At 39.3% G+C, this 13,610-nt stretch overlaps 1 protein-coding gene across 1 annotated transcript in view; it reads right to left on the reverse strand.

The window, feature by feature from the left end:
• Window positions 1-13,610, reverse strand: part of LOC118823248 (cingulin) — a 63,286-nt gene extending 49,676 nt beyond the window's left edge. Inside the window, exon 1 of the mRNA XM_036592710.1 lies at window positions 13,456-13,610. The gene's annotated coding sequence lies outside the window, so the exon portion shown is untranslated. The remainder of the gene's footprint in view (window positions 1-13,455) is intronic.

Below are 13,610 nucleotides of genomic sequence, written 5' to 3' on the forward strand. Positions count from 1 at the left end.
TTCAGCAAGACAGTGCCAAACCACATTCTGCATGTATTACAACAGCATGGCTCTGTAGTAAGAGTTTAGGTGCTAAACTGACCTGCCTGCAGTCCAGACCTGTCACCACTGAAAACATTTGGCGCAATATGAAATGAAAAATACGACAAAGGAGACCCTGAACTGTTGAGAAGCTGAAATCCTATATCAAACAAGAATGGAAAAACAGTTGGTCTCCTCAGTTCCCAAACGCTTACAGAGTGTTGTTAAAAGAAGAGGTGATGCAGCACAGTGGTAAAACATACCCCCTGTCCCAACTTTTTTGGAATGTGTTGTTGGCATCAAATTCAAAATGGGCATATATTTTTCTATATTTGTCAGTTTCAACATTTGATATCTTGTCTTTGTAGTTTTTTCCTTTAACAATATGGTTTACATGATTTGCATATCATTGCATTAAAATTTTATTTACATTCTGCACAGCGTCCCAACTTTTTTGAAAATGGGGTTGCAGATAACAGTAAGCTATACAATGTCGACAAGTCTGTATGAGATTACTGAACAATTCAACACATATTGAGGTCAGTGTGTGATGATTTAGACCTGATTTAAGCCACAACGCTTATTACCATGCGTAAGCTCCTTTACTTATTAGCTGTGTTAGCTTTATAGCAATAATGTCTTGCTGATTGACTACATTTGGAGTAAAATGTGATAAATTCAATTTTACCCCTTTAAGGTCTGCACCCTCCGCTGAACTCCGCTGAATAACCTACCTGTCAGGCATCGCTTTTATTACAGACTTTTAAAGGAGCATTTAAAGTGAAGACCACACACTAGTCTTTGCAAGTAAGGTATCTAATTATAGGGAAACAAATACCTGTGGAAGAATATAGAAGCTTTTTAGATGTGTTCAACGTGCCTCAGGTTTCACTGCCGTCCTTCGTAAAAGTGGAAAAAAGACTTAATGAGACCAAACGACAATGCTAGGACTTCCAAACTGCTTCTAAACCTGTGGCATCAAACTGCATTCCTGTGGGGCCACAGAGCTTTTTCCCTGCTCTAACAAACTCACTTCAATTCATTAAAGACTGCTGAACTGATTCAAGCGTGTGAAAGTAAGGGGATCAGTAAAACCCTGTAGTTCAGCTGACCTTTCCATTCCTAGAAAATGGGGAGTATTTTTATCTGAACAGACATCCAAAACCATCCTGGTATTCATTCATTTAATCACATTCAAAAAGAATGAAAAAATAAGACAAATCTTGTTAAAAATTTTGTGACTGAGGGTGTCTCGGTTGATGACTGAGGGACTGTCAAAACACTTGAGGGCCAAAATATTACTTACAAAAAAGATTCAGAATCTTAAAATGTTCAGAATATGAAAAATATAACCATGTAGAGCAAACAAAAACAAACTGAGCATCTTGCTGGGAATCCATTCTGAGAATTTTGCCACTATTACATGAAAGGAAAATCTCCAACGTATTGAATAACAGAAGTCACAGGCCAATAAAAAAAATGCATTTGGACGCTCCTGGACTAGGACTCTGGCAGTGGTGATTTTTCAACACTGCTTAATTTTAATTCAATTTTAATTTTAATTTAGCTCCTTACCAACACAATACCACCTTTAAAAAAATAGTTGAGTCAGGGTTAGTATACATTTAGATATTTGAATATTTGTTTGAAACGTCAACATTATAAACAGCATGCTTATATCTAGGGTTGGAATTTGATGGGGGGTATGGGTAAAGGGACCCTCTACTAAGACAGACATTCACCTTGGGGAGTTTCCTTGAATAACGTGAATTTTCTGCCAAAATGAATGGCCAAATTAATGACCGTCTTTCTTTCTACATTTTCACTGTGTTCAACTTTAGACTCCTCCCCCTGAATAAACTGTAAACTTGCACAGCTTGAACTCGTAACGTAACCATACAAACTAGTGCACTGAGCCATGACACTCTGGGGAAATGAAAGCTCTGCCAAGAAACTTAAGATATGTTTGACTTCCATTCAGCGAAATAAATAAATAAATAAATGCTGTTAGCAGCCAAACCATTAGCACCATTAGAGTTCTTATTTTAGGCTGTTCAACAACACATGATTGGTAATATTTGCACTAGCCTACCTGTGTTTTTGTGCAACAACCAACAAATGACCAGAATCTTACTTATTTGTCCAGCAAACTAAATTGTTATTTGGTTTTATTTCTTATGGGACCCATCAAACCTGCCAACTGAACGGGACTAAGTATATTTTTTACAGCCTAAATGACATTCACGAACTGGCCGCCTCATAAGAACCACCTCCTTGTTTCTGCACTCATTGTCCATTTTATCAGCTCCACTTACCACATAGGTGCACTTATTAATAACTGCTCTGTGGTGGTCCTGTGGGGGTCCTCACCATTGAAGAACAGGGTGAAAGGGGCTAGCAAATTATGCAAAGAAACAGATGGACTACAGTCTGTAGAATGACAAAGTGCCCCATGAGTGTAGATACAAGGAACTTAATGAAGTGGCTAGTCGATGTACACATTAGTTAATTAAGGCGAGCATATTAGCTTCTCGATTAATTCAATATTAGCCCTGCTTCCAATATCTTCTTGTCAAGAAGTGAAGAAAACTAGGTTGAAACCTTAGCAGAGGTAAACAGATCATTAGTATTTGTCCGTTTATCTTGGTGTAAATTTCAAGCCACGTCATACTATGGCTTTTTGTGGCCTCATTCCAGGTTTAATTTAATGCAGTCATGGCACACTGTTTTAAATATCAGTTCAAAAGACTTCTGCCTAGTAATACTTGTAAACAAAAAAAATAAATAAAACACAGCAGTGAACCAAAAATCTATTCTGAAAGCATTAATCAATAAAACTTAGGTCCAATCCCATTTCGTCTTATTACCCCTACCCCTTGTTTTTGAGTGTCACCCTAACCCCTTGGAAGTGAGTTACAAGGGGTAGTGGTTGAAATCTTGCCCTACAAAATGGGGGAAAAAAAACATTGCTTCATTAACAGCTACTAGTGGTGCTCTGTAGCCAACCTGGCCCGTCTTCAGTGATAGCAGAGAAGAGAAGTTCACTGGTTGGCTTTAGTTACATTTAGGGCATCATATGCTTTCAAAGAGGGGATATAAGACAATTATTATCGCCAACCTCTTATTCTTTGATGATACGAAGCTGAAGTCAGCTATTCACCAGCTTCTTGTTAAAATTTTCTTGTTCCACCTTAAATGGTGCAGCAGTTACATTCTGGTGCTTCAGGCATCAACACTGCTGGACTATTTAAGGTGGAACGGGAAAATTAGCTTGCTAGCTACCAAGACATTAGCATGCTATTAGCGATTTTTTATGCTTGTTATGAAGAAAACAACCATAATACATTGAAATGTCATCAAACCAAGATAATACAATGATAATACAATACACTCTGTTTGGAGGGTGCCTCTGAAAAACCTCCGTTTGGAGGGCCATGTAGCCCTAAACACTTCGCCCTACCCCTCTATCTCAACAAAAATTGGGACACCCTAACGCACAAAACAGAGAACTAAGGGCTAAGTGGTAGGGGCAAGGGGTGAAATGGGATCGAGCCTTACAGTCAGACTTTCCACCAGCTGACCCCCCAAGACCTGCTACAATTTAATCCCTGCCTATATCTTTGCACAAAGCACAGTTAAATTTTGGTTAGCCTACTGCATGCTGTTGATTCTTGAATATAAATTAGTAATTTAACTAGGATTAGGATGCAAGAACAATTTCTACATGCTTCTAGAGCTTCCAGGCCACAGTAATGCTTTTCTAATGCGCTGAATTTAGCTCATACAGGCCTTGCTAATTAGCTGATGAGTGTGTCGTTAACGAGGAACAAGGTGCGGTTAATGAAAAAGGAAACTAAAGTTTGTGGACTGGAGGGAACGCAGTTTGACATTCCTGTTTCAGAGGTATGTTGCTTTGGGCAAACAGCAAAAAAAACAGGCTCCCAAGTTTAAGACTGTGGTTTGTGCACTCATGGCTACTGCTTGCTGTATGTGCCAAGTACACTAACTAGTGCACTAGTATCGGTTCATGTAGCTGAAGTTTTAGTAAGTTACAGATCACACTCCTTTAAAAACAGCAGAAACTTCTGCTGGATTAGGTATTACCCTAGCTCAAACAACAGACTTACCCACTGTTTCAAGTTGTTTTGCCTCCTTCCATGTTTCACTTCTGATTCTCAGAATAAAAGTTCTAATGAAAAGCTTTTTATTTGAAGCTGTGCTGAACTGGCAGTTTTACAGTGCAAGTTTATTTTTGTACAATGCAGACTCAACTAAGACTCACACACCAGAGACTCAAGACTCGACTCGCACCCTAGAGATTTTAGACTCGACTCAGACTCGTACACCAGACACTCGAGACTTGACTCGGACTTGAAACTTAAGATGCAACTCTGATTCGAAACCCAGAGACTCAACACGCACTTGCACCCAAGAGATCTGACTCAGACTCACAGAAAGCGACTGGAAGTGAACATCACAGGAACGGAACATCTCTGGCTAGTATAAAAGGACACAGTGATTAACCTAAGAGCACACTGCAAGTGGCAGTCACCTCCAGCACATTTACACCTGTTACGACATTGCTTTTGGGGCGAGTCCCCTCTATTCACCTTATTTATGTTAGTAATTAATATTAATCGCAGCAAGACAGGTAAAACAATATCTGTTTTGGATGTAACATTTATGGGTTTAGTTAACAAACCTGTAATAAGCACATGACAAGACAACTCTCTGAGGAACAATACGTCTACGATAAATCACTCATCAAACAATGAGAGCCAAAACTCGGTCATAGCCTGAACTGGTTCACTTCCTCATTTCCATGTCAGTGTGTCGGTGCACAGTGGCAGCATTCACACAGCACAGTGCTCTCTCATACAGTGAATGGAGGCTGCCAGTGGGGGAGCGAGGACTAAAGAGGGTGCGAAGGCCATCTCGTCCTTTTATTACAGTGAAGTGGGGCAGAAAAACCAGGCCGGCTATATTGAGAATGCTGGACCTTCTATCTTCTTCTCTCTCTAATACACTGTGTTACGCGCATAAACAGAGGCAGTTCTTTCTCTGTTCCAGAGAAAGTCAGAATTGTTCACAGTGGTGGTGATAGGAGTAAAACTCTTCAGATGCCTGGTTCCTAAGTTATCTCACAGAAAGCCTTCACATGAAATAGGTATAAATTTGCTGCCTTCTGTCAGAGACATGGAGTGCGTTTACATGCACTCAATATTCCGATCATACTCTGATTTCTACAGTCATCAGATTATTCAAGTGGTCATGTAAACAGCATATTCTGATTTCTTAGATCGGAGTACGGCCTACAAATCTGATTAAGAAATCCAATAAAGAGAGCTGGATTTTAGCTCAGTACACAGAACCTCATCGACTAAATGTAAATATCAAATGTTTTAGTTTTTATTGTGTCTACCCTGTGCCTTTATTATAGCTTCTATTCTTTTCGTGATGCTTGCTTTTAGTTTTTTTTTGTTTGTTTGTTTGTTTGTTTTTTAAAGAAATTTCCAGGGACATTTTTCCAAAGTTCCAAAGTTCAGTCTTGGAAGTTGGTTGCATTTTCTGCTTCTCAAAATCTAAATAATCCCAAACTCATTCAGTGATGTTGACGTCTAGACCCTGGGGTGGTCAGTGCATTGTTTTGAGAACATCAGCAGCTTCTTTGATTTTGTCTCTTTCCTTTTCTCAGTGAGGCTTCTTGACAGCTACACATCCCTTCAGACCCATAGCGCCGACTTCTCACAGTGGAAGGATGGACAGAAACACCTGTGGATTTTTCAGATCAGGAGCAGCTTGATTTTCTTCTCTCAAATATGAAAGCTTTAAGTTTATCTGATTTTGAACTCCAGTTTTGAAAACACTGTTTTCTCCACTTATTTTCCTTCTTTAGGCAAGTGGATTACTTTCTTTTTTGATGTTTTGACTGGAAATTAAACACATGCAGGGTGGTCTCTTAGTTTTTGCACAGTGGCGGAAACGAAACACACAGGCAAAACAGCACCAAAAGAAAATGCATTTGACCACTATTTTATCAGTGTCAACATCACTGAATGTATGAAATTTGCATTGAATTTGGTGTGAAGAGGAACGCAAACTCCTGCAGGACTAGTTGTCATTGCTCATTCTTGACCTTTCACCCTTTCTGCTGCAAAATGGCAACCCATAAACAGCTGACAGGACAAACTCCAGTAACATTTCCAAACATCCACTCAGATGAACTGCCCTAAGAGAAGGGTCTGTCTTCAATTCTCCATTCGAGTTATGCTCCATTCTCAAGAAAAATCCAGTTATTCTTGCTTATAATTACAGTAATTAAACCTAGTACTCATCTTTCAGCACAAATCAAATAACTAAAGGAAAAATGTGAGCAATGTGCTGAAGCAAGAAAACGAAAGTCTTCCACAACCTATTTAACAAAAGTTGCCTACCCTGTTAAAGCCTACAGGGTACAATATAAAGTAACCCCACCAGACAGCAGATGCTGACATGTCCTATTTCTCATACTGGCACCTTTTAGAAATGAAGCACAACATAAAGCCTACAGTATATTAATAAAATAACCTCACTTATTTAGACCATCACCAGTCAAGCCTCAGGGGACATCAGTCCACAGCTCAACTGATTCAACCTCTTGCTCCCTCTCTAAATTGAATTTTCTCGTCTTAAATTGAATTGAGACGCTCTTTGCTCTCAGAGCTGGAACGTCTAATAGAATTAGGAAGAAGCTTCAGCAGTGGCAGTTGGTCGATATCTGCTGTGCAGCACTTATCTTCATGCTTTTCTGCCCAAGTCTTCAGAAATAAGTCTAAAATCTGGATTAAATAAATAAATTAGGGATGCACTGAGATTTCAGCCACCGAAACATTGTCAAAAATTAAACAGGGCTACAATTGTCAAAACCGAACACTTAACAAATCATGGTAGCGCTAATGAAAATGAGAAACAGTAATTAAAGCGATCTCCTGTGCCAGTCAGCACAGACGTGTTCAAACAGTGAGCTGCAGCAGATAAATAACGTAAAAAACACACATATATATATCTTGCCGATGTCATGACAAAGTTGACAATCATCAGCAATACTGGTGATAAACTGGCTATATTTTATCATAACCACTAAAATCACGGGCGGTTGATAGCAGATAACTGATATAACTGATATATTGTCATTCATGAGACTTGAAAAAAAAATGTTTAAATGCTTTGAAATATTTGGCAAGGTAGCAGGAGAGTAACGACTCCTAGAGTTCGGTTTGACGGCGGTTTCTTGATCTGACACCACCATCAAACTTAAATACAGCCAAAATAAGAAGTGCCTGAAAACATTCCTTAGGTTAATATGTTAATGTATCCATTTGTAGTTTATTACAGCCTTCACGATACACTGTATTTTTAAATACATGCGATTTATTGTTAGTATTTTAGAATTAGCCTATAACTGCCAAATTTTAATAAATTATTGATCAATTATCTTTCTATATTCTGCCGATTTTGTTTTGTTCAATGCAGTTTTTGAGGAATTAATATTATTGTCGATCTTTTTAGTACTATAAGGTGCTAAAGTATCTGAGTGGCCAATAAGAACCCATTGTAATCCATTTCATTTCCCCCTGCAGGACAGAAACCAGGGGCCTGATATTCCACGTAGTTCACGATATTCTGAAAGCAACACTACAGCATTCTTAACATAGTCTAATATATCTATTTACAGCCTAATAAACTGTGTTGATGCTTCAAACACGACTACAGAATCGAAACCTGCCAAATAATGTTAAGAATGAAACCACCAAGCCACACACAGAGACACTGTATATCCAGAAATCAAGGCTAATAATTGGCTGACCCAGAGCATCCTGTTCTACAGGCAATGCTTCTCAGTGGAGACTAGATTACGCAATCGAAATACCTTTGTCAGCAATGTGTGCACCTTAAAGTAAATGAATTCACTATTTAAGAGAGTAGTGTGGATAGTTTTGGACATCACGACAACAAGGCTAAACAATATATTATACTGCAATATAATCGCAATATGGTGTTTTGCCCACACCATGCAGCTCTGATCAGAATACTGAAGAATACTGAACAGGAGTCTTAATTCGAGTGATAAAGAGCTCCGTTTCGGAACTTTTGGTCTTACAGATATCATAATATTTATCGAACTTAAAGATGCAATAAGACTTTTCACCCCAATATCGTTTGGCCACTTTAGACAATGTGGACCATTATCTGCTTGTCAAACGGCTGGAGTGGTGTGCTGATTTTAGGAGTTGAAGGATAAAGCTGAACGTTTCCCAGCTGACTCACTGAGTTTCTGATAACTGCTTGTTGCAGTAATGATGGCTACAACTCTGCTTACTTAGTAAACCTGTAATCAACATGTGAAGTACAAGGCTTAGTCTTCCTGCAGAGGGATGTTAATGCTTCTTTGTAGAATGTTGCAGTCTTTTGTGGCTTCCTAGGGGAGTTGTGCTAGATAACAGAAACTAGCGCCACCTGATACAGTTATAAATATGCAGGAATCTGAATCAGAACAAAAGTAGGCCTGCTAAGTTCTCCATGAGCTGGTGTTTGCTGAGTTCACAGTGCATCACTGTCTCTCATTTAAAGCAAGACAGAAAGCAAGAAAGACAAAAAGAAACCAGTGATGTGCTGAACCCCTAATTTCAGCCAGGCCCAAAAACAGGGTTGGACAAAGGAGAACAATCAGACAGAAACACCATCCCTGCAATAAGTGCACCATTTACTAGACCTAAGCTTATTTAAAGGGGACTTCCACCAATTTTTAAAACTTTCGAACATTTCAAATTATGGATATGTAAACAAAGTCATTCAGAGTGGTTTGATGTGAAATGGTTCATGGCAGAGATGTTTACTGACTGATTTCTTTGTACAGTGGTGGTGAATGGAACCAGGGGCCACTACAGCAAATATATATGTTTTCACTATCCAAAACCACCAATGAACCCCTAAGCATGCCCTGTTTTGTACGCCTTAAATGGTTTTTAAAAAATTAATAATTTTAGGCCAAAGGTTATCCTCACACTTAAAATATTGTCTCGGTCATTAGTCAGTGTATTTATACCAATTTCATATAATAACTTTCTGTATAGGAGCTTTTAGAGGTGGACATCTGGTCACCTCCACTGTGAACAATTCTGACTCAGTAAGTTTCTCTAGAATGGAGCATTTCACACCAAACCACTCTGAATGACTGTGTTTACATCTTAACCATTAAATTACGCATAAAATTTGAAAAATCCCCCTTAAAGGTGTGCCCTGCATTTACAAACCAGCCTGGGCTAAAACACTCCTAATAACTTCTGCATGAAAAGGCGGAGCTAAACTCCTGTAAGCTTTACAGGAAGATCAATGCAAATTTGTTGGCTTTTGTGACATCACAAAAACAATGACTTTCAGATGGGCTGTTTGTATAATTAAAGGGTTAAGATGTAATCAGCCATTCAGAGTGACTTGATTGAAATGTATTTTTCTAAAGAAAAGAATAAGAACTGTTCACAACTGTGGTGATACAAACCAAACATCTAAAGAGTCCAACGCATCTAAAAGCTCCCTTACAGAAAGCTTCTTAACGAAATAATAAATATGCTGCCTGATGTCTGAGACTGTGAGTGTGTTTATATGCACTCAATTATCCAATGATAATCAGTATTTGCAGTTACCTGATTATTCAACGGTCATGTAAACAGCACACTGCGATATATTCATATATTCGATATATTCATATTTTCAGGTAAAGTGGCACAATGTTTAAAAAAAAGTTTAAAAAGTTTAAGTTTTACATCATATTTTTCTTCTATGAGTTTACTGGCTGGTTGCAAAGCAGAAATCCGATCACTGTCTGACTAATGTAGACATGGAGTTTCCCATTATCTGATTACTCAAGGGCATGTAAACACATTGATCGGATACTGAGAAAATCTGATTTTCTGCAGTTATCGGATTATTAAGTGCATGTAAACACACTCAAAAGTTTTGATGTACGGCTTTTGCTTAAAATGTATTTCTTAAAAACCATTCATGGTGGCTGGGTACATGCAGGGTGCTGTAAGGCAAAGTAGACCCCAAAGAAAATGTATGTTTTCAGATTTACCACTATTTTACCATCACCGACAAATCAAAGGCATGTGTAGGTTCACTGGTTGTTTTGGACAGTAAATAAAATGGCTATATCTGAACTGTAGACATTGTGACTCCATTTACATTCACCACCATTGTGAAGAAATCTGAGCTGGCAAGTTTCTCTCTAAGGAACCATTACATATCAGACCACTCTGACTTATTTTCTACATCTCAAACACTGAATCAAGCAGAATTTTTGAAAAATTGGTGAATCTGCCCTTTAAGTTCTGTTCTGTTGGGCACGTTGATAGCTCAGGGGATTTGCAGGTGTTTCATATCCTCATGTCAGGTCCAATCAGCTTTTATTTCTTCATGCTTCCATTAGGCTAGTGCAAAACTCCCTCAGCATTCCTACTTGTCCTCCCAACTCCACCTCGGTCATCTGAGCTTTGGCCCTCCTTTCACTGTAAAACAAACCAGTATTTCTTTCTCTCTCGAGCACTAATGGGCCTCACTGGCATGACAAAAACAGGCTCCAGTGCTGCCAAACAGAACAACATATAGCTCCATCAGTTCCCAACAAGGAGAGCTCTTCCAGCAACCTGCACTTCAATGTTGCTTGCACAACACAGACCCACAGTGAGATACCCGGAGTTGGCAGCTCTGAGTATTCAAAGAAAAATTAGCTTCTCTGCTGAGAAAGGTGAGAAAAGGTGCACTTGGCTTGAACCTACAGCTCTGGGAAAAGCTTTTAAAGGGGAATTCCACCACTTGCTCAAAATTTCTGCATTATATAATCATTGAGACGTAAGCCATTCAAATTGGTTTGATGAGAAATGATTCACTATAGAGAAAATGGCCAACTCTATACCAGGGGCCGCGACGTCTATAACACAAATACAGCCACTTTATTTACTATGCAAAACCACCTGAACCTACAGGTGTCTTCTTAGGTTTTTATATGTATAGTTGAAGATGGTAAAATAGTGAAAAATCTTAGACACCCCCCCCATGTGCCTCTCTGCCATTAATGGATTTAAAAAGGACATTTTAAACTAAAACTTATGTCAAAACCTTTTTAAAATAATGTGAAAGGCAGCAGGCAGTGTACTGATGACCAATTGAAATGTAATAGCTTTCTGCGAGGTAGCTTTAATAGGCATTAAACTCTTCAGACGTTTGGTTCCCATCACCGCCACTGTGAACGATTGTGAGTGGGTGAGATTTAAACCGCTCTGTGTGAATTTGTTTACATTTTTAACCACTTAATTCAGAAAAAAATGTTTTTAAAACATCCTCGTACAACTCATTTACAATAAGCATTCTTTGAAGAACCGTACACTGAAAAGCTCTTTAAGGAAACAAAAGCAGTTCTCCAAAGAATCCGTCTAAGCAACTTTTTTTTTTTAAAGACTGACAGACACTTCAACACAATAGTGTTTTGCATAGCACTTTATACAACAGAAATCTGCTGTAAAGAAACTTCAGATACTTCACTTTATACTGTAATTTACAGTCAGCAGAGTTAACATGTACTGAACACCTCCCACAGTGTCTTGCTCATCAATGACATGGTGCGACGAGAGGTCAATAATAAAGATGAAGGAGAGTGATAAGATTACAGGACAATGAACATTCACAAGGATCATTTGCTCCATAAACATGCTGGATATAGGCCTAAAACTTTCGTAATCCAAACATAGCCAGCCTATCTAACCTGTCAACGGGACAGTGAGTAAAATCATCCAGAGGGTTTGGCTGCAGTGTAATCAGAACAGGAGTTTGGGTGGCACAAACTATCAAATTCTTATGCACTGAGTCACTGGTTTCACTCTTGACAAGAAACCACTACAGAGAAGCAGTAGAGCGTTCCTAAAGAGGAATTCCACTGATTTCTGCATAATTAAATGGATAAGATGTGAATAAAATCATTCAGCGTGGTTTGATGTGAAACGCTCCATGGTGCTGATGGGAACCAGACGTCAGAAGAGTTGAACGCCTATTAAAGCTACCTCAGAAAAACTGGTTACAAATACTCTGCCTGCTGCCTTTATGACGAACAGGTACATGGAGGGTGTTGTGAGGCAAAATAGTCCCTAAGGAAAACTTCTTTTTAAAGATTTACCACAACATTATATATAAAATGTGTGGGTTCGCTGGTGACCTCTAGTTCCTATCACCATCACTGTAAAGAAATGAGTTGGTAAGTTTCTCTACAATAAACCACGTCACATCCAGCCTCTCCGAATGACTCCGTTCACATCTCAATCACTGCATTACAGAGAAATTTGATAAATCGGTGGTATTGCCCTTTAAATTTTGCACGCTGCCAGCGACTGTACTTTTGATTTATTGTTGCAATTCAGTCCGTTTCCCTCAGCCATAAAACCGATTTACTTTTCTTACATATAGGAGGAAAGGGCAGGAACAGTCTGGAATGCCCTTTGTTTGAAAAACTGTTTGAAAATTACGTAGAATTTCCCTTCAAAACCTCACAAACGTTTAAAGAAACTGTAACGGTTTTTAACGGTCAACTTCTTAAGCAGCGTCCCAAATCGCATACTACTATACTAAACAGTCTGTCAAAACAGTACACTCTGCCTTCATTAGTACAGAACGTGTAGTATGTGTAGTTTAGTATAAGACGTGGTTTTGGACGCAGCCCTGCAGCGTCAATACTCATCCAAAAATACGGCAGAATGTTTGTAAAATTAAACATTAAACAACGAAGAGGAGCCATGAGATACTTTTTGAGGTTTACTTCTGTATCTCTGTTAGCCACGTCAGATTTTTCCCCTAAGGCGTTAGAGTAGCAGGTGAGAGCCACAGGTGGCAGGTTAGCTCGTAAGTTAGCTAGCACCTGAGACTGCCGCTGCACAGATTCTCCAGAGTGTTGTTAGAGATGAAGAGGGGAAAAATACTTCCAAACTGCCAACGTTATCCCGCCTAGACATTAATCCTTTCTCTAGACATTAATCCCAACTTCCAGCCAACAGCACTAGAACTGCTGCGCCCGTCAGACGAGGCTAAAGTTGGCTTCCCATGTGAATCTTCCGTTCCACCTTAAACGGTGCAGCAGTCGTTTTACCGCGCGTCAGGCGTCAGAATGTATCTGCTGCACTTTTAAGGTGGAACGGAAAATTCGAATAAGAAGCTGTCAGAATAAGTCGTTAACTCCGCCGTAAGCAAAACACGAGGCAGACACAGCCAGAAAACGTCGATTTCCTTCACCAGGGAGCAAATTTTCCGAAGCTAGATCAACAGCCATGAAGTTTAATAGACTAGGCAGGCGGCTAACGAGCTAGCTAAGCTAAAATACATGAAGCAGAGCCCACCAAAGGCTTAACCTACCTAGAGTCCAAAGTTTCAAAGTTCTCAAGCTGCGTAGACTTCCTTCCTCTTCCTGCAGTTTTCCTTCATATGCACTCCAACGTGAACTCACCAGCGGGACCCGAGCGGGCGACAAAAACAGCCACTGTGTGCCAAATACAACCTGTTACCTTTTC

This window comes from Colossoma macropomum, unplaced genomic scaffold (assembly GCF_904425465.1).
Source record: "Colossoma macropomum unplaced genomic scaffold, Colossoma_macropomum, whole genome shotgun sequence".
NCBI lineage: Eukaryota > Metazoa > Chordata > Actinopteri > Characiformes > Serrasalmidae > Colossoma > Colossoma macropomum.